Source organism: Haliotis rubra, unplaced genomic scaffold, assembly GCF_003918875.1.
Source record: "Haliotis rubra isolate DU_JTF1 unplaced genomic scaffold, ASM391887v1 Scf119, whole genome shotgun sequence".
Taxonomy (NCBI): domain Eukaryota; kingdom Metazoa; phylum Mollusca; class Gastropoda; order Lepetellida; family Haliotidae; genus Haliotis; species Haliotis rubra.
Window position 1 is genome coordinate 1,812,966 of NW_025765103.1, and position 23,593 is coordinate 1,836,558.

The 23,593-nt window shown below is 39.0% G+C and overlaps 1 protein-coding gene across 1 annotated transcript in view; it reads left to right on the forward strand.

Moving 5' to 3' along the window:
• Nucleotides 1-23,593, forward strand: part of LOC124260729 (sodium/calcium exchanger 3-like) — a 109,811-nt gene that overhangs the window by 42,241 nt on the left and 43,977 nt on the right.

A 23,593-nucleotide genomic window follows, 5' to 3' on the forward strand; every position in this document is an offset into this window, starting at 1 on the left:
GCGTTTATTGTTGCCATGGCGACCTATACCAAGTCAAGGTCATACACAGCTATTATTCATATGATACTGATCTGTCGTTTGTAAAGTGTAGTAGTTGCTGTCCGTCACGGCAATACAAATAGACGTGATGTAGTAACCACCCCCAGTAGTGGATATGGAGAACAAGTCATCCATTACGATGGAGCAGAATGAAGTACAGTTATATGTTTGTCTGGAATGTTTTATTGATGTATTTGTGTATATAGCAGTCAAATGTAATGTCAATGCAATATTAATTAACAGTAATTTGTTGAAAGACAGTATGGACAACATTTCAGAGGCAGAAGCATTACAGGGACAACAAACAGGGGCAGAAACATGATACTGGTGACCATGATTTATTGAAGTGACAAGCTTCCTCATCATCTGGGTCTCTTTACTCATTGCGATCTACTCTGTTTAGGGGTTACATACTGCTCAAGTGAAGTACAAACCATATGAGTCTTCACATCACATTAGTTCATCTGTCATGGTAAGAAGTTACAGAACTCACACTTCTGTCATATGACTTTAGTTGTTTTGCCATGCCATAGCATATTAACTATGTTCATGAGATAGAATCAGATATTCTTTAACGTCCCCTGAGAGGTATGTATTTCATTGATTGACTGTTTTATGATTGATCTGAAAGGTCGGAGGTCAACCTCTGAAACAGAGAACAGTGCATTGGATGCCAGCCACCTTGATACACGGCCAGATTTTCGAAGCTCTCTTAGCGCTAAGATAGTCGTAAGTGCCATACATTAACATTAACTTACGACAATCTTCGCTAAAGACAGCTTCGAAAATCTAGGCCCAGGACTGAAGTACAATAATTGCTGCATGTTTATCAAGAGCATAAACATGCTATATTCATTCTGATGGGGCTTGTAATGCATTATAGAAAATTAAAACAATTCTCCAGTACAATCATTGGTCATTAAAATCTCTGGCAATGTATAATAACGGTTGAAGTAAGATAATTTGAAACATGCTCCATCATGATGTCAAGATGAACATAGAGTGCAAGAGGCTATCAGAAAGCCATTATTCTCCGTCAGTCTCGGAGACATTCCTCTGTTGCAGTAATCATGCATGAAATTTGTGCACACAACCATAAGGTGTAAACCTTTTATTGGAAGCTTCAACATTAGCTTGGGACGTCTCTAGTTGTTGTCACGGTACATAAATACAGTGGTCTGTCTGTAAAGGAATTGTACCCTTTGTCTTGCTTTATGTTTTTTGCAGCTGTCTCTTTTTTGGCACTTTAGGATGTAAGTAATCCTTTGATATGCTAATTACCATCAAAAACTCTTCAATACCAGTGAGGAACTTATTTCCACTATCAATATGAGAATATTAGCAGAATAAGGTACCTATGCTAACCTGGAATGTTAACAGGTTAAGGTACCTATGCTAACCTAAAATGTTAACAGTTAAGGTACCTATGCTAACCTAGAATGTTAACAGGTTAAGGTACCTATGCTAACCTGGAATGTTAACAGGTTAAGGTACCTATGCTAACCTGGAATGTTAACAGGTTAAGGTACCTATGCTATGTGTGCAGATCTTGATGTTGGTTAAAGAAGGGAACGACGTTGTTCTAAAGAATGGTGTCACGGTAGTAAAGGGCATTCACTCTGCCACGACAAACTACCAGAGCGGTTTTGTGGTGATAACTGATCCCTCCCGACACCATAATGCTTCCTCCACCCCACCGATCTGTCACCACAACACAGTCCTGATGGTAACGTTCTCCCCGTTGACGCCATACCCGTAGACGCCCGTCAGCATTTCGCAAGTGAAAATGTGACTCGTCGGAGAACACAACACCATGCCAACGTTGTAACAACCACAAACGATGCTGTTCAGCCCATCGCAATTTGTGCTTTTCGTGTGTGTTGTGCATGAATTTTGTTGTTGTCATGTGATGTGTTCCATGATGTGTTTGGGCAATCCGTTCTTTACTGTACAGCATTATTTATTGTCTTTTGTGTTATTAACAACATTTCCAACGTTCATTTTCACTCTCAAAACAATCCTATTACCATATTTCAAAATTTACAAGTGGTTCGTTTTCAATGATGTTCAGTATATATAGTACAGAATGCTAAAACAAAATGGAAAGGTTATTCTAGAGCCTTCACCAGTGAGGCAATGTTAGGTTCCCGAATTTCCAAGTTTGAAGTTATGTTTAATTATTTATCACATGATTGTCAAGCTCTTCATGTCAGGGCTATACTGAAACAAAGTAAATATGAAGACGTGTCTAAAGGAAGAGCAAAACATGGCCAGAAAAAGCAACAAAATTGTTTCATTTTTTTCACAAGTGATATCATGCAATTTGGTGATGGTGGCTTCTGTACAAATGTAATTAACCATTCACCAAAGTAGTATACCTTCATGGGCAGTTCATTAAATATTCTCAAAATAAATATAGATTAAACCAAGTGAAATGTTTGTATTATTCAGTTGAATGTAAGGCCACAGTGAGAAATGCATTATGAACTGCGACTATGTAATCAAATTTATCCGAAAAAGAGCAACACCTGTTTGAAACATCATGTGTATTATTTACGTTAGGAATTTCAGTTAAGTAGGATTATTGGCGATGACATTTATGTTCCTTGCTTGAGCGTGAAACTCATGCAAGTTAAGATTAAACACAGACAGGTGCCATGATATATTTTCTTCAATTCCTTGGCTCGTGGTGATCTGAACACAAAGTCGATATCACGTGGCAATTTACAGCTCTCGGCTTGGTGAAATGAGGAGCATGGCCAGCCAATACAGAAGTGTGTTAATCTGAAGGATGTAAATATGGTAATCAGGACTTTTAATCCAAGTTGGTCCCAGCTCGATGCAATTGGAATCCACATCTAACCATCTTGTATTGATTAAGTTCAGATATTTTTTGCGACTCACACGCTTTGGATCAATTATCTAACCAATCATTTAGTTTTATATCAAGTAAATTGTTATTTTTTGAAGGAGTGTAAACTTTGTAAAAAAGATCTTATTTATTTTTGTGATTTAAATTACCAGTTTGCTTGACTTGACATTTCAAAGGTCAATATGTGATGAAAGATTACATGCTGTTCTATACCCAGTTGGAGTTTGCAGCAAAAGTCACGCACTATGAATCAATGCTTGTGAAAAGAAATCATTTTGATGAGCTCACAAATAGTTTGTGTGACATTTACTTTAAAGATTCTTTTTTTCCAATAAGACCCAGGAGTCTGGGTCCCCTACATGGACTCATTATGAAGGGATGGGTTTCTGAGCTGAAGGACTTTCTGGAGCTGATGGATCATCATTTGTCAAGCAGAGGGTATATTAATTTCCTAAAAAATATCATGATAAGGGTTTGTAGTTTAATTATGTAATTGTTTCCTGTCTTGTTGATGTCCTGATGTTAGATATGGTTGGTCTTAAAACGTGTACTGAAAGTGTTTTGAAAGTTGAGAAAAAAAGTCAAAAAGTCATCAAAGTACTTTAGTTTTAGAATTGGGACAGTAACATGCAGATCAAGAGAGTAGAATGTTTGATTGTGTTTTTGATAAACTGGAGAGAAAGAAACTTTTTGTGATTGCTGAAAAATCAAGGGAAAATTAAGACAGTGAAATACAGACAATGAGATTTAGGTATGTACCTACCTTTCTGTTTGTCAGAATCTTGGATGTTGGATAAGTGTCACTGTTACACTTAGTTTCAGGTATTGATATGGCAGGTTGACATGTATATACAGAAAATAATACTGTTGAATGTTTGCAAGAAATAGATACATTTGGAAACTGTGGCATTTATTTTGAGGATGGGAAGAGGGGAAAGGGCACCTGCTTGATGAATGTAGAAGGGGCACAACACAATCTGGCTACTTACTACCTGTGAAAAGGGGTACCTGTTTGATGAATGTTGATAGTACACCCCCACAAATTATGGCCACTACCCATTGGGGCACCTGATCAACTGTAGTTGTTTGAAGTAGAAGGCAATACAACTCAAACAGACAAGAATAGGAATAGCAGTCAGATTGGTAGCCTCCTCTGGGAGCTTCCAGGCTAGGAAAATACCCCCCTTTGTGTTGATGAGAATGTTGAGATGTGCAGTCAATGATGAAACTAGCTCCTTCTGGAGGAAGAATGTTCAGCTTCCTGCCCTTGCCATGAATGATCTGAATACAGACCACCATTGAATTACAGTGTTTCTAGGAAAATTGGTCCAAAATGAACCACATTTTTTATAAAGTTTACAGACTGACAAGAGAGGTTGTTTTCTGTAATGGATCCTTGAATCCTATTGTACTAGTAATATAGAGTGAGTGACTTAAGTTTTAGGCCGCTTTTAACAATATTCCAGCTATATCTCATGGCGGGGGACACCAAAAATGGGCTTCACACATTGTACCCATTTGGGGAATTGAACCCAGGTCTTCGGCGTGATGAGCAAATGCTTTAACCACTAGGCTACCCCACCGCCCCAGTAATATAGAGGAAGCTTGTCATTTTGTATTATGTGTGAGCCTAAAATATTAATGCAATAGGATCCCAGTGGTAAATTTGGGGGAGAAATGGTCCCTTGTATACCAATGCTGCTGACATGTAACTTACATGGATCTGTGTCGTAAGGTTTAGTAATGTGTGTGTGTGTGTGTGTGTGTGTGTGTGTGTGTGTGTGTGTGTGTGTGTGTGTGTGTGTGTGTGTGTGTGTGTGTGTGTGTGTGTGTGTGTGTGTGTGTGTGATGGAAGAATGTCTCCTCCCATTGGGTGGATTGTTGCTTATAATATCAATCACGGGATTGTTTGGTCAAGGATGATTATTTCATTGCTGTTGTCATAAAGCATGAATATTGCTGTCTGCATTTAACAACACTGACTCATTTGCTTTGAAAGTATGGCTCTGGGGATCTTGCAGAGTGAGGCACAAGCACTCGTGCGCTCTGGGCCTATAGCTGCTGCCATTGTATAGACATGTGTATAACAACATGGTATAACATTTTTGATTATGGAAGTGTTTTGTGTAGTAATGAAGTACTTATTCGCAAAAGGAAAAATGTCTTGTTTTCTTTTAGAGACACAACCAGGCATGTCCAGCCTACTTACCAAAGTGTAATTACAGTGGCACCACAACAGGCTTTTACATGAAAATAACAGACCATGAGCTAAGCTTGATTAGTTTCATTAACAGTTGCTGGCCACAGGATGCTGTGGAAGGAGAAGATAACCAGATGTGGAGAAGATGCACTGGCTTACATCTCCGAGATTGCTTGTCACTACATCTTCACATACAAATTGTCTAACATGTGTCTGGCACCTCTGTTGTGCTCAGCCGCAAATTTAATTACCTTCAAAGTTATGTTATTAGCAAAAAGTTTGAAAGTTTCACAAAGATAACGGTTAATGTACGAGTGATTACAGTGTAAGATCTCATATGAAGATGAATTATGTAAACTCGAGGAAGTAATGTGTGGGTACATTTAAGGAGTTTTCTATCTGTGACACTGATCTAGATGCTTTAAAGTGTGGCTGTTAGTTAAACTAAGATGCACTTACTAGCAGGTCAGCAACCCAAAATCTTTGACCTTAACTCCTGCTAGATTATTTGGAATTCCTATTTGGAGTCCCTAATTACATGTCTTTCAAATATATATATTTGGCAAATATTTTTATTAAGTTACCCTCCCATTTATTACACAAACAAATATGCTTTTTGAAGTATTCAATTTATTTTAAAACTGTAAGCAACATTTTGTCAGTGTATCACTGCTCTGTTTCAACTTGAATGTCGGTTAGCCAAATAAATCCCTGTCAGTATGCTTTTTGTATTGCCACAAATATATGACATTCACATGACAACATGTAGCGAATAGGTCGAGAATAGAAAGAATAGGTCGACTAAGGTTTTACTGGTAGACATTCCCTGGTGCATGCACTAAAACTGTCCCTCCACAGTGTTCCTGGAGGTCAACATTCTACATTAGTCACTCTGTATTATTCTGCAGTCATTTGTAACTTAATCTCTGAATATACAGTCAGTAAATCAGCATTATGTAGATGACATCTGTTGTTTATCAGTAGTCAAAGGTGAGAACTACTGGTCAAAGGTCAAGGACACACTACACTGAGATCATTAAGTTCAATCAGTTAACAGTCTCTGAGGAAAGCAATACCAGTTTTCCTTCCAGCATGATGTGTTGCAGCGTAGTTGTTGGGTGTTTTTAAACCTGAATCTGTGCTAAGTATCGCTAATGGTACCTGATTGCTAGGTGACTTATAAGATTGTTTCCTAGCTTTGAGAAGTAACCGCCTGAAGTTGTATATCAATGAATCTGAAAGGCACCACATTAGGGAACAAAGCGCAGAGATTCAATGGCTAAGTTGGACACTGATGACCTGTAATGTTTGACGTTATTGATTTGTGATTCATTCCTGCAGAAAGTCTTCTATTTAAGTGAGCCTGCAGTCCCGGCATGGGGAGATCATTCTGTGCTAGACTGTCATTATGGAATTTTATCAGAAGCTGGATGGACAATAGATATACCTTTTCCACTCATGTTTATTCCTGACTGTAAATGCTGAGTTCAAGTATCTTACCATTAGAGTATTGCAATACTGAAGGTATTATCGCTATGCATGGGATGGCCGATTTTGTACAAGTCTCTGAACGGGTTATTTTCACATATTTTCTTCCCATCTTCATGAAGCAAGTACTGGACAGCTGGAAGATCAAAAGTGTGGGTTGGTGGTGAGATCCTGAAAATGATTCCGGGGTACTTACCCAGTCGAGGAATAGGGTCGAAAGGGGGTGAAATACAACTTTGAGTAAACTGGACCTGAAATGAAAGCGGTGGTCTACACAGTATTGTTTAGTTATGCATGAGATAAAGCTATGACTTCCAAAATATTACATAAAATCAACAGTACCATACCTGCCAAAATCATACAGACCAATATGAAACCAACCGATATCTTACCTGCCACTATCATATCAGCCAATATGCCAATATTAAGTCGACCAGTATCTTACCTGCCACTATCATATCAGCCAATATGCCAATATTAAGCCGACCAGTATCTTACCAGCCAATATTAAACAGACCAATATCTTATCTGCCCATACCCTACTAGCCAATGTCACATTTTCCAATATCATACAACCAATTTTATACTGATAAATATCTTACTTGGCAGTATCGAATCAACCAATACCATACCAGCCAATATCATATCAACCAATATTATAACAGTCAATATAATACTGTAGGTGGAATCTTTTAAAATGTGTTTATGGTCTATATCTGTTTTGTGATGTGTTCAGTGTTTTGACTGTCCAAGACACACACATCCCAGGTGACATGAACCTGAACACCCCATGAACCTTTATTGTCATGATCAGATTGTTACACCTGATAGCATGACTCAGGTGAACAATGACATTTGGTATCACATTTTAATGGTTTATCTCTACAGGGATTGCATGGAATAATTTATCCCCAAAGAGCTTTGCTTGTTATATGGGGTGACTTTATGGACTGGATGGTGAAGCTGTGATTATACTGATAGCATATCATTATACCCATGACATGGATTGGTGTTCTTCATGTCAGTTACCTGTTTGCCTGGGCAAGACTTGATTGTCTACAGGAGGCCTCTCTCAAGGCTTGAAGAGTCTTGGGTGGGGCCAGAAACATTAAACAAGTCAAGAATTCCTATATCCAGAGTGATTAGCATTATTTGGGATGGAGTTATTTTATTGTGTGTACCATATACAGTTAGTTGAACAAGTGATAAAAATTTTCATGCACATGGGAGTTCCTGAATTCATAATATTATTACCACAGTTTATTGCTATGTTGTATATGAAACTACAACATCTCAAAGCCCCACATCGTATGTAGAGAGTCATAAAGACTTCTAACAGCATACTGTTATTGTATTACAGTGTATTCTAGGCGTGTGTGATATTGATCAATATTGATCGATACTGTCAACCAGCCCTTAGAGCACTGATGAACCAGCACACCTTGTTGTGGCCAGGCTGCATGGGAGGACATGTCCACGTTATATTCCTGTCCATCACACGGTTTATACACCACCAGCAGTATATTCCCGGTTATCCTCTTGATCCCACTGAGCTATTGGCAGCTCCTAATTCATCAAGTTGACTTCATTTGTGAAATATTTGAATTTATTACACTGAATTATTTAGTGTAGATTATGTTTGCATTCTCCTCATTAGTGCTAAACATTTTATCACTTCACTTTTGTCATACCTCATCTACTATAAGTGTGGTCATCTATCTAGTATATCATTCATACTTGGTGAATCTGACTCAGGTTTCACCTTCACTGGTTTACTGTCCCCTGCAAAATAATAAATAATAATAAATTCCCTCATGCAGATTTTGGGACATTATTACTTGTTTTGTATATCTTAGTCCTTTGGTTTCAGTGTAATTATTTAAAGAAGAATGCTGACAGTAACCTTTTTAGCAGCTCTCTTTGTTCCCATTGTAAACTGTTGACAACCTGTTCAGGTGAGCTACAGTACCCTGACACCATTTGTCCCCATTGGAATTATACAGTAAGAAAACAAAGTTACATCAATGGTCATCCTTAATGAAAGTTTAGGAATATATCTCTACAGCAATGACAAGAGAGCCTTGAAAGATGGCAGATGTGTTTTTACAGCTGTACAGTGAATTCCTGTAAATCAAAGAACACAGTATTGTAGTTTATGGGTGTCAGTGGACCAATCTCAGTAAACTGTATTTAGCTGGATGCCTACATCCCCCAACATCAAAGGACGTTCATGAATGGACATGAAGTGCTTCTGTCTTGTAGTGGCATGCCAGATTCCCCTGCCCCTGAGTCAGGGTAAACTGCTTCACTGTTTTTATTGATTAGTAATTTTGATGCAGAGAATGTTGTGGGGATTCAATTATCATCACTTGCAGTGTCTGTTTAACACTCTTGGCTCACAAACATGTCCGACCATCTCCCATTTGTATCACCTCTACAGCCTCATGCGTTCATGTTTCATTACATATCAAGGTATATAGGTCTCCTAGTCATATCTAGGGAATCAGCCTGTATGAAATCAAATCCTTCTTATATATCTAATTTGAGACAGATCAAGTTTCTTCCAGCAGTATTGTTGACCTGAATTGTCTTTGTGGTCATTTCCATCAGCATGTTTGGACTGTTAGGCCCACATTAGGAATCAATTTAGCTGGAATGAAACTACTTACCATAAACAGATTGTGTTGATTCTGAGTGATGACAGCTCAACCCTGCATGGCAGATATAATCATGCAAACGCTCTGGGTTGCTGATTGGAGTGCATGTTGACCGGGTGATTCTTCCCAAACCTTCATGCTGGACTAATGAGGTAGTGAGAGTCCACAGTGCTCCAACCTTCATGCTGGACTAATGAGGTAGTAAGAGTCTGCAGTGCTCCAACCTTCATGCTGGACTAATGAGGTAGTAAGAGTCCACAGTGCTCCAACCTTCATGCTGGACTAATGAGGTAGTGAGAGTCCACAGTGCTCCAACCTTCATGCTGGACTAATGAGGTAGTAAGAGTCCACAGTGCTCCAACCTTCATGCTGGACTAATGAGGTAGTAAGAGTCCACAGTGCTCCAACCTTCATGCTGGACTAATGAGGTAGTAAGAGTCCGCAGTGCTCCAACCTTCATGCTGGACTAATGAGGTAGTGAGAGTCCACAGTGCTCCAACCTTCATGCTGGACTAATGAGGTAGTGAGAGTCCACAGTGCTCCAACCTTCATGCTGGACTAATGAGGTAGTAAGAGTCTGGTCCAGTGCTCCAACCTTCATGCTGGACTAATGAGGTAGTAAGAGTCCACAGTGCTCCAACCTTCATGCTGGACTAATGAGGTAGTAAGAGTCCACAGTGCTCCAACCTTCATGCTGGACTAATGAGGTAGTAAGAGTCCACAGTGCTCCAACCTTCATGCTGGACTAATGAGGTAGTAAGAGTCCGCAGTGCTCCAACCTTCATGCTGGACTAATGAGGTAGTAAGAGTCCGCAGTGCTCCAACCTTCATGCTGGACTAATGAGGTAGTAAGAGTCCACAGTGCTCCAACCTTCATGCTGGACTAATGAGGTAGTAAGAGTGCACAGTGCTCCAACCTTCATGCTGGACTAATGAGGTAGTAAGAGTCCACAGTGCTCCAACCTTCATGCTGGACTAATGAGGTAGTAAGACTCCACAGTGCTCCAACCTTCATGCTGGACTAATGAGGTAGTGAGAGTCCACAGTGCTCCAACCTTCATGCTGGACTAATGAGGTAGTAGGAGTCCACAGTGCTCCAACCTTCATGCTGGACTAATGAGGTAGTAAGAGTCCACAGTGCTCCAACCTTCATGTATGGCAGTCAGGTGGCAGCAATTGTTCTTCAGGGTGGCAGATGGGTGAATAAAGGGTGATACTGTGACAACCTCAGACTAACGCTTAGTCTCTGAATATATATAATTTTGATTGTAACAAATAAACCCATTTAAATTGAATAAGAGACCCAGGGAGACCAGAGATTCAGCCTGAACCTGTCGAAATCTAGACATGCTTCATTTAGGGCTTTAGCATTTAGCATTGCAGGGCTGTATGGAAAATAATGTTGTTCAAGGACCTGTGCTATTGTACCAGCACTCACAGTCTGTCACAGTCCCTCTAACAGCTGTTTGCAGGCTCACTTCAACCAACTGCAACGTCACGTTATACCTTATGCAGTCGCTGACAATACGTCGGACCATAGATCCTTATTATTCAATGGATCAGAGTGTAAATTATCTCAACCAAATCTTTCAAAACTGCTGAAATTTATTAGTGCTAAGTAATGAATAATATAATGGCTCATAAGAATTAAACCTGTGTATAAAAACTACTATTTTTGAGGTTAGTGGTAACCGTTTAGTTTATCCCCAAGTTTGTCTTGGGAGAAGCAGACAAAATCAGTTTTAAAAACCTGATTGGTCTGAAGTCCAGCATAAGGCACTGTGAGGAAATGTCTTCTGAATGTAAGGAAATATTGTAGCATATATACCGAACAGTAGGACTTCATGGCCTAGATACCTTTGACTTTTAACTGTTCCATTAACAATTAATGTCTACAGGAACTGTATGATGGGAACTTCCCCACCTTCCACCCTGTCAAGTCCAATGGTATAGCTATCATGAGTCAGGAAATCTCAGATTCAGAGCTGACAATTGGAGAGTGTCCAAGTCTCTCCTTGCTTCCTTACCATGCCATCACATTCAAGTTGTTTCTTTTGCATGTAGAAGTGTGAAAATTCGGTAGAAAAAGATACAGAGTCCTACATTGATCAATTTTTAATCTCTATTGATTCCGATTTCACCTACAGGCTTGAGAATGGTAAGCCATGTCATTCTTATCTCATCTTCTTGAGCTCAGCTGTATTCGGGTTGTGATCTCCTTACATGTCAATAAAACTTGCATGAAGAATGTCCAGTAAAGCATCTTCTCTCTTATCATGTAATTTTACATCTAGTGCTATGCTCTTTAGCATTTGAAATGTGTCTGCTGGGCCACTGAACTACCCAGAAACACTAACTGTTACTGACACCAGTTCACAATGTCACATCCATTGGTGTGCAGATGAAAATAAAATAATATTCCTGAATTTTCCAAGTAATGCTTTTGGTTAAAGGTTTCCATGATTTAGAAACATATCATCTTTAAGCTACTTTGTAAAAAATCTACATTCTAACTGTAAGTTGGTTTGACTGGATGGTTGACCACTTAGAGGATGCACTGGTCCACAGATATTGTTACATACATAAACCTTGTTAGAGGTATTGTGCTATTTTTAGAAGAAACCACACATGGAAACAAGGTTTAATCTGATGGTATGCTGCAGTAAAATATTCATTTATTATATGCAGTGCCGTCCGGTAATTCTGCGCACCTAAGCACATCGATCGCAACATGGCAACTAACGTCTCTTATTTTTTGTGGTTTACGTGACTAAACATGTTGGTATGCATCATATTTACCTAGAAATAAAAGTTTTATTGACGACTATAAGATTCTAACATTGCATTATGCCATATGGTTGACCTTACCGGCCTTATGACGACATCGCTTGCTCTCCGGTAATTCTGCGCAGCAACTGATGCGCATAACATCCAGCTGGAGATCCGAAGTATGGGAGGTATTAGGGCCAGATTATTTTCAAAAATCACTTCATCAATGTAATGTGTTTCATATTAAATCCAATTATGAATAATGAAGAAAAAGGTTTAAAAGTCTGAAGAAAACGAATTTTCATTAAATTGTCAATTTATCTGTCAATTACTGTTATTTACTTACCTTTAGTGATTAAAAGCCAGTCCCTTGTAGAAATGTCCCAATTTCAAGCGTAAATGTGGTAGCAGACGATGTTTACCTTCGATAAGGAAGTATGCTATTTCAGCTGCGCAGAATTACTGGACGCGCAGAATAACCGGACTCGCTTGTATATTAGGGGTATATTTTGAGGATTTTTGCTTCTTCTTATTTACATAACTCCAAAATTTCAACAAATGAGGAGCCGATTGTTTCACAAGGTCAGTGTCTCGATCATAGGGAAGGCAGATCTAGTGAGTGAGTGAGTTTAGTTTTATGCCGCGTTTAGCAATATTCCGACAATATCATGGCAGGGGACACCAGAAAATGGGCTTAAGACATTGTACCCATGTGGGGATTCGAACTGGGGTCTTGGGTGTGACCACTTGGCTATCCCACCACCCGGGAGGCACATCCAGATACCTGATGTACATTGTGCTTGCTTGATGTGGTGATGCAAACTGGACAAGGATTATTCTGTTACACCCTACCCTTGCTTGTATGATGTGATACTAGCATACACTATGGATCAGGACAATGTATGTCCTTTGCATAACCTCCACCATTACCATGCTGTAACCTCCATGACCTACAGCTATTGACAAGTCCTGCTTTCAATAGCATACTTGAACTGTGGCTACACAGTCTCCGTGCTGTCAAGAGCTTCGTGGTACTGCTGAAAGAAACTGCTGTAGAATTGTGCCAATCTAATTTGAGGCCTTAAAAGAATCTTGAAGAACATGAAGGGAAAAAATAGTTTCTGTCAACAAACTCCACTTATGTTCAAAGCGTTCTGATATCTTCAGCAATGATTCTTTCACTCTTGTGGAGGCCTTGACTAGTTACTGTCTATGCATGTGTTTCTGAGATGAAGATATTAAAGTTGTGGTTTTATTTTTGCGGGGGCACAGTTGTTATGACATAGGGCTTCTGGGAAGTGTAATCTGGTTCCAGGCAGGGTACTTTGTATGAATTTCTGGTGTGTCCCACTAAGATACTGCTGAAATAAAAGAGAAAGCAGGTTAAGACTCTACTCCCTCATTTGATTAATTTACAACTTTATACAGTTGTAACTTAATACACAAATTCACTGGTATTTTTTCAGTCAATATTTATATTCAAACGGCAGATAAATGTAACCATCCACTGAAAGAAATATATGACAGAATTTGATATAACAATGCATTAATTACCATGCAACATAATCTGGAAACTCTGCCTAACCTTTCGGACAACCTTTAATCAACAAGCTGTTGGTTTTCATGGGAAACAAACCAGTTTTGTTTGATGATGTTTCAGAAGATTACCATTGCTAGGTGTTCAGTATACCAGACCTCTCTCACTCCTTAAAAGGATAGTGTACCATATCTAGGTTGTGATGAATAATACTCCCTGTTGTACCAACTCTCAAACCCCATCAAAGAATACATGGAAGAAATAACTGGATTCTGTTGATAACAGAAATCTTGATTGTAAAGGACATGTCTTGTGCATCTTTTTAAGTTTCAAATAATGTTACTAAATAATGATAATTATTGGGAGTCTTTCCATTTTAGATAACAAAAGGCACTTATCACGAGATGGACTAGTTCACCAGTTTAGCAACAAGTCCATCAAACAACACGGCAGGGAACATGATAGCTATTCTATATTGTTACCATCCTAATTAAATAGATTTAACGAGCAAGGGCTGTTGGAGACGTAGTAACTGGTGATTATTAGTATAAGAAGTATATAAAGTATTGAGTACTTGTGATAAAATAAACATTAACTTCATGATGAATCAATTGTGCTGGGTCTCCTAGACTGTGTGAAGTTTAGCAACTGACTTTAAGCCTGTGATAAAACATCAAAGACTACCAGCTTGAACCTCCTGAACGGCAGCAGGGAATGCTTCTGATGGACTGCTCTTGGCTGGCTACCACATATCAAATTGAGAGAAATGTTGCTCCAGCTTCAGACAGGTATTTCAATATGCATTTACACACCTGTCTGAAAGTTGGAACCGACATATCACCTGAGAGATATATTTGCAGTTATTGTTTACGAAAATAAGAACCTTAGACTGCTCTTACTGTATTGTCAGTGTGAAGTCATTACAGTAATATACCTACCTGTTAATTCAAAATCTGTATTTTGTTTTGCTTCCATCCAGTGCATTCAGAGTAATATGACCATTTACAGTAAAACGTGGAAGTGATCTGATGTTGTGCAGCGGCAGCAATGTGACGTGCATATGACGTGCATATGACACTTCATGAAACAAGTCTCTGTCTTGTGTACAGCAACCTATCTTTGTTAAGACTCTTACCTGAAACATCTTTTTTCGAATCAATAATGCATTATGTTGAATACACTCCTTACAGATCCATGTACTGAATGAACTGTAAGATTGCTAGAGCAGCACTGGATAACCAGAGCCTCCAGTTTATGCTGTCGGTGAGATTCTCAGGTACAAGAGAAAGACTGTTTTTGTAATCTGTCACCAGTATCTTGGTAATTGTTTCATTTGTCTGTAGATTAATGTTGAGTGTTACGTGGGTTTGAGGGATGGGGGAGTTATTGGTATGAAGGATGAATGTGTATTGGGGGACAGCTACAGTCCGGTTTGGCCATTACCAGGTGGGATAATGCCTACACCAACTGGTTCCTGGTACATTGGCAAAAGAATTGATCATGCTCACTTATGGTAATGAGGTGTGTGTGATGGTGTGTGTGCGTCCGTGCGTGCGTGCGTGTGTATGTGCATATGTTTCAATGGGGTAAACCCTGTTGGGATTCCAGGCTAAACTGGTTTACATGCTTGTCTGTGTTGGTTAATGATGATTGGGTTGTGACAATGTGCGGCCAGACTGTCAGTGTCATCAAGGCATGTGTGTGAGTGAGTGAATATGGTTTTATGCCGCTTTTAGCAATATCCAAGTAAAATCACAGTGGGGGACACCAGAAATGGGCTTCACACATTGTATCCATGTTAGGAATCAACCCAGGTCTTTGGCGTGACGAGCAAATGCTTTAACCACTAGGCTACCTCACCCCTGTGAAGGCGTGAAATGCTTACAGTCAATCATATCTGTGGTTTGCCTTTAGATACTGGTTGCCTTCATATATAGATGGCATATTGCTGACTGGCACAAAAAAACATCCAGTCACTCATATATTATGTCTTTCTTAGTCTCTGAGATGATGTACCAACCGGGGCGGTGGGGTAGCCTAATGGTTAAAGCGTTGGCTCGTCACGCTGAAGACCCGGGTTCGAATCCCCACATGGGTACAATGTGTGAAGCCCATTTCTGGTGTCCCCCGCCGTGATGTTGCTGGAATATTGCTAAAAGCGGCGTAAAACCAAACTCAGTCAGTCAGTTGATGTACCAACCACAAACATAATGATCAAAAGTCATTTAGAGATTTTGTCACATTTATATATTTATACTGTTCCTTGCTGTGTGTGGCCATGGAGCCCAACTCATTCAGGAAATCTTCCTCATTCTTCTGCCGAGACTTCACTCACTAGCAGTCAGTGTAAATGGTGTGCAGTGGATTCACCCAGTTCCAATTGGTGCAGGTTTACAGTTTCTTACATGACATGACAATACAGTAAACCATGAATGTGAATTTAGAGACCACTTTCACCATGTGATACACCCTGTTTGGGGAAATACAAATACATACAGTTGAATGGTTGTTGAAACCAGATAACATGAACCAAGGTAAAACCTGTTTTGCAAGTTCAGCTTGGTCATGTAGTTGCTGCCAACTTAAACAGAACTACACAAATTGTTACATGAGTTGTATAACATTCTTAGCATCTAAACTGGGAGAGGCTGATGTGAACAAACAGACCAAGTTATCTGCAACAGCTGGCACTGAAGGGTTCTATTCCTAGCCTTGTCTTCCTCATGCCCAGGTCACCAGGCTCCATCACCAGACAAACGCCACACACACCAACGGCATATTTTAGACTTCCCACCCAGATGATACCTCAGACAATGTAACTTCAATATGTTGGTTACAACAGACTTCGTCCTTAATGGCAATTTTGGAATGTTTATTCGGATAGAAATGGATCCTGAGTCTGTGAGAGCTTTGCAAACAAACCCTGATGTTAACAGCTGCTTGATAAAGCCAAGATTGATGTTACTGGCCCTCATGCCACAGACCTGTCACCATTCTTCTTATCTCAACTTACCTGTCACATTTGCAGATGAAAGCTTCACTCTCACTTTGATATGTGCTGCAAAACATTTAAAACCTTTTGATGAGATAAACATCTATATTCTAAAAATCTGCTTTGATCCACTGCTTGTGCTGATAATGGTAGGCATTGGATATGGTACAGTCTGGACATTTAAGGCATTAAATGTAGTTGTTATGTAGTGTGAATATGCTGTAAATATTCACCAAGAGAAATAACTTAGTGTCTTTACAAACTCATATAAGATAAGATAGGATAAGATATTCATTGAATAGCATTCCATGAGGTAACAGTTGCAATATTCTATAAACTACAAATATAAACACAGCATATATGTGAACATATATAAACATATATGTCCTTTTAGTCAGAATATTGAAATGATAAATTTTACGTTGAAATTGGATGGTTTGCATTTTAAAACAGAACGTTTGGGTCTTTTCGCAACTAATTGTTATTTGGGCTTTAAATAATCCATGTTACTTCATATTCACAAACTGTATTCTCCCAGTACTGTGGACGTAGGACACTATACATGTTATTCAACATGCCTTCCACTCATACCCAAGATATCAGCTTCAATGTTAGTGAGAGCACATATAATATTGGTAATAGCAAAAATAATTACTCTGGCAGTAGGTATGAGGCATAAACCCAAATGCGAATAACATGTGTTCCATATGCACACCTTAAAGAGACAAATGAAGCTTGGGTAACTTTGTGTTAAACAAATTGTTTGTGAATCAATAACTATTGACATGCTTACATTGATTTTTAACAAGGAATGTGTGTTTCAGTGTGATCAATAGATTAATGTAGACTTGACACGGGTGAAGTTTACACACTGTCTTGGGAGTTACCTGTAGGTTGGGACAAGCAAAATGCCATTATCAGAACATAGTGTTGGAAAGAATTCTAATGGGACATTGATATAACACAGTTAAAATATCTTCAGTGGGCTGTGTGAGTGTATGGTAGTGAGTGAGTGAGTGAAGGTCCACTCCATCAGATACTATAACATACAATCAGCCTCATCACAGAGTCAGATCGAGCTTAGTAGTTGTTTTAGATGTTTATGGATATTTCTATATCTCTGTGCCTACTGGGTTATATTTGTAGTTTATAGAATATTGCCACTGTTCCATTATGGAATGCTATGCAATAAATATCTTATCTTATCTTGACAATGGATTACTGAGTTCCAGGTTCCCATGATGGCTGAGAAGGCATTGACTTAGAGACATAATAGTGGAATATGACCTATAAATCAGAATCAGCTACATTGAATGCTGTCGGTAGTGTGTTTCATGCATCAGGCTGTGCCTCGTTGGTAAAATCTGTGTGCAGAAGGCTTGATGCCTAACATGTAGGACATGCTTCATATAATTTTATAATTTTAACCTAAATACTGCTACGCATAGCCAATCAGGGACAATATCATCTACGATTCTGTGAGCAGTGCTGTATTGGATTGTTTGATGGAACTGTCTGACATTTTAGAGTCCTTGATGGTTGGTTTGGAAGCATGCTACCCTTTAATGGCTGGATTTGATAACTGAAGTGGACGGTTGACCTTAGGCAGTACAATGATTGCTGCGGACAAGTTGAGCTGTGACAGCCAACAGTCAGGTCACATTGCAATGCTGTGGACTCAAGGGCACTTCACTTAGTTCTTCTTCTTCATAACAACTCATTTTTGGAATAAGAAAGTTAGGAGATGAAGACAGTTAGATAGTATCCATAGTGTTTATATTGCACGATGCCAATAATCTTTCCAAGAAATGATGTGAGGTTGAGGGGGAAAGAGTTAACTTCACTTAGTTCTTCTTCATAACAACTCATTTTTGGAATAAGAAAGTTAGGAGATGAAGACAGTTAGATAGTATCCATAGTGTTTATATTGCACGATGCCAATAATCTTTCCAAGAAATGATGTGAGGTTGAGGGGGAAAGAGTTAACCTGTAAACACAAGGCAAGGACAACTGTGCAAAACCCGTCAGTCACTCAACACTTTCCAGCATGACAGGCCAAGTGTTTGCCTGTGGCTGATATTGATCCCGACACATCCAGTGCCTGGTGTCACAGTGATGGGTGAACCGGGATGAGAACAGGTGGTCACAGTGATGTAAGGATGGTGACTGACCATCTGTTTGTGTTTGTGTCAGTAGAGGCTGTAGCATATGTCATGGTCACAATGGTTTTCCATATAATATAAATTGTAGCTATGACTGACTGACTGAGTTTGGTTTTAGGACGCTTTTAGCAATATTCCAGCAACATCACGGCGAGGAACACCAGAAATGGGCTTCACTCATTGTACCCATGTGGGGATTCGAACCCGGGTCTTCGGCGTGACGAGTCAACGCTTTCACCACTAGGCTATCCCACCGCCCCTTGTAGCTATGAACTAATCATTTACAAGAAAACATTATTCTTACCTTCAGTGATGCTTACCTTCAGTGAGACAATTATCCGTGGTTGAGGGGGTATTTTTTCAGTGACATACATAGTTTTGAAGGTACTTGCTTCTCTTTAGAGGGATATAACAGATACTATATGTGCCTGGATAATGTCCACCTTTTAAGTTAGATGCCATTGCCAACAGTTTGTTGATAAGCAAATATCTACAGCTAGACATATCTTATGGTAATATATTCCATAAGTAGGAAATGTATTGAGATACTTGAGACACATATTCAATGTACTCATGTATTTATTAATATTTATCTGAAACACTGTGGCAAATGTTGTATCTTAATCTGCTAGCATTTACGACGATGATTCTGTATATTCAATAGAGTATGAATCATTGTGTTTGCATGTTTCATGGGATAATTTGTTGAATGTTTCTTCTATTTATCAATAACTGAAACACAATGATGGTAAAGACTTTCAAATATTGATGAAATTCTGCTCAGGGCTGCGTTCAAGAATTGATTCAATCTATCTGAGAGAAAATCAATGCATTTGATAAATTGCACAAAATATGATAGCTTGATCCGAAGAAATATATGGATTGTTTACTCCACAGAACCTGTTTCATTGATGATGCCTTGACTATAAATAGTGGCTGGTAGCAACATTTGCATCAATCACACAAATTCCATTAAAGTCAAGCATGTTCTAGGGAACATCATGTCACTAGCTTTGCCTAATGTGCGCTCAGTTCTACTGTCTACACACAAAGCTGTTCCCATTTGCAAACATTCAGCATTAACGGCATGTATTCTACTTTGGCCTCAATATGAACTTAATGCTCAAAAGCCATAGTTTGTGCATTTCCGCCAACACGAAAATGGCAAAGCTCATCAAATTATCACCTTAGCAACAGCATCAATTGGAATTTATTCCACCTTAACCAGTTCCCAGGGTTCTTCTCGGTACACAGACTCCCTCTTTACTGCACATGGATCAGGTGAAGGAGAGTTCCAATTGATTGGTTATTGTGATTTTTTTGGTTGCCATTATCGAGAGAATAGTGAATGGAAACTATGTGTGTCATGTTTTATAAATCAATGTTCAAGATGAATTGACCTGATAAAATAGATCAAAAGGATGTAGATAACTATGTATTTGTGAAAAATATGTCTTTCTTATGACAGTTTACCTGTATTCATTTCCTCTCAGATCAATATATTTTTCAAATGGTGCAAAGTGGCTTTTGTCTGGCATCAAAACATGTCAGTTCACACAACTTCACATTAAACGAAACTGCATTCAGCTTGTACGAGTATTGATATGGGGTGTCTTCTCATGTTTAGATGTCACTGTTTTTTATTCTCTGTAATGAGGGATACATTTAGCTAGCAAATCTGCAGTCTAATTTGCTATCGATCCACAGGATGCTTTTTTTCATCCATTTGATATTAGTGGTCCATGATTCTGGAAATGAACTTTTTTCAATCCATTCCAACAAGGCAGCTGCCTCATTTTATTTTAACCCTTTTGGATACAGTGTGATTTATATTACTCTAATAAATATCATTTCCATATTTGTGACAGCATTTGATTGATATTCTATTAGATATTTGAGAAATATTGCAAATTTGTGCATCATTTCCATATATATCATGAGATATCGAAGAATTATAGTTCTAAGATCGATTTGGTGGTTTTGGTGGAGGCAATGGTAAGGTTAAACTGTATGGTGGAGAGAAATAGCTGATCATGCAAATGTGTTGGATACATGACTAGTCTACAATAAATATTAGTACACAGATTGTGATGTTACATATTTCTAGGACAGTCTAAGTAAACTTAGGCTCAGTTTTATTCATTACACTGCTATACTGAGTCTAACAAAACCTTGTGGAAGGTCGCGTCAGCTGACCTTTTCAATGGACCAATCAGAACACAGCTTACCAAATCACGAAAGCTGACATTCGCACATACCTTTTGAACTTTTACCTCGAAAAAGTTTTGTACCTGAACGATTCCGAATGCTATATTCCGTACGATCACTTCCGAGTGATGCACATGGAGCACGCCACAACAGTGAGCAAACAGTCCCTGAGAATAGCGTTTTGTCAGTATTCAAGGATGTCAGCTTGCGGAAATATTAGCTAATGATAGCCATGTCAACAGAAACCCAAAAGTGTATATTCTGCATGTCATATATCTGTGTTTTAAGCGGGTTTTCATTTGTTATGACATCAGTGTTTGCAACCGGGGAAGAGAAAATCCATTTTGTAAGTCCCGCCAAACCCTAAATAGTAGCTGTTGTCTGATTGTTTAAATCCGTTCAGCCGTCTCGGGTTTGATTGGACGGTCATAGGTCGCTCAAAGGTTACCTGACGCGACCTTCCACAAGGTTTTGTTAGACTCAGTATAGCAGTGTAACGAATAAAACTGAGCCTAAGTTTACTTAGACTGATTTCTAGGACTAACTGATGTATTCTGCTAGCAGAGTATTTAGTATTAACGTCACTGGCACCAGGACCAACAGTTTCAAAAGGAATTGAATGCCTCAATCAGTTGACTGAATGAGATCATAAGTTGAAGGCTAATTCTAGTGATTTATTGACTGCTGAAGGTTTGTCCACGGACCAGTAAGCTGTAGCAATGGTGATAGGTCAATGTTAGGCAGCTGAACATGACCAAAGTACTGCAACTGAAATAGTGAAATGCATATGGAGCCGACTCTAATCATTTAGTCGAGTTACCCTGAATGTAACATCTCACACATTGCATCAGGGATGAATGGTCACCCCCTGCTGGGACGTGGTGATCTATGTAACATTTATTGTATCTTTACAAAGACGAAGGAGTGTATCTCCCAAGGGATACAAGCCAGAATACCAGTACTTGCTGTTAGTCAATAGAGTTCTTGATTGGTGGGAGCTAATGAATGTCTGTGTCATGGCAATTTCTAGAATATCGTGCGACATAGGTGTCCCTGTTGTCTGAGGTGCTGGCCAGACCAACAACCTATGATTGTTGAATCCTTATCACAGTTACTGGTGAAGATCCGGGTTAGAACTGATCTTCAGTAACCCATGCTTGTCTCCCTGTGAAGATCCGGGTTGGAATTGATCTTCAGTAACCCATGCATGTTGTAAGAGGCGACTAACGGGATCTAGTGGTCAGACTCGCTGACTTGGTTACACATGTCATCAGTTCCCAATTGCGTAGATCAATGCTCATGCTGTTGATCACTTGATTGTCTGGTTCAGATTCGATTATTTATAGACTGCCGCCATATAGCTGGAATAGTGTAGCGTAAAACTAAACTCACTCACTCATTATCACAGTAACCATGCTTGTGGGTTTCACATTCGATATGTTGTGGTACAACTGGAATACAGTAGGCATTAAACCCAACTCACTCACTCACTCAAGAAAACTGTTGCAAAGTTGACACTAGCACTGATGGGGTTAGTAATAGCTTGCTCCTGTAGATGATGTGCGTATCAATTCTAGATCAATTCTCAATTCTATAGTAACCAGAATAGTATCATAGTAACCAGAATAGTTAGTAGAGTGTGAGCAAGAGATGAAATAAATGCTTTATTGTAAGGAAAACATTTTGGGCTCTAATGGAAATACTTGTGAATGATGACAGGGAATGGTATCATTTTGGATTCTGAAATGGTCAGTGTCATTAATACTCTGAATGTGGCCTCATGAATACCATTGTCCAAGTATTTAGTGAGAAGCAGTTACTATCACTGCTGGTCTTTTACTGTGTATTGCTTTACATTCTCAACATGATAATGATCCATTTGGCCAGTAGTGTGGATGTAGGTCAACCTACTTGTAGAGCATTCATTATTGGATAATCATGTTATCTGACTAATGCTTACTGGACAAAGACCCAATGGTTTATTGTTCTATTAGTAAATGACTTACACTGATGAATATTTGTCATCGACTCAGCTTATAGACATCAATCATGGCCTGATGGTCACAATAATTCTTTGTCATGGTAACCCAAACAGACATCACATGGTCCATGAAATATTGTGACAAATGGCATCATGTAAATCCATGAAAGTGCCCAAGGACCATGAAGTTCCGGCAGTAAGACAAAACGTTACTCAGGTTGATGTTACTCATAATCAATTCAACATGTACCATATCAATAATCAAGTCAATGTCTCTCATGTAGTTGATATTTCAGTTTAAGATGTGTATTTTATAATCTGTCATAGTGTTTGATATTATTGTGAAACACATAATGTGTGAGTCAGTGTTATATGAGCATCGGTTGTATAACAGACACACTAAAACAATTTGGCCTGTTCGCACCAGTTGTTAAAGAATCGTTGCCTGAGACCTGGTTGTTGCCTTTCTCTGCTTCAGTTATGTTCAAGTTGGAATCAATTTAATGATAAACCTTTCTTATTTAAACTATGGTAGACAATGACATACTGGCCTTATTTGAATAGTCAATACTCCCAAGCAAACTGCCAGTCTTTATCACCTTTCAACAAATATTTCCTGTCTTCTTCATTTGACATCCCACACATCATTTCCAATAACTGAATGAAATTACCAATCCCTGTACAGTGT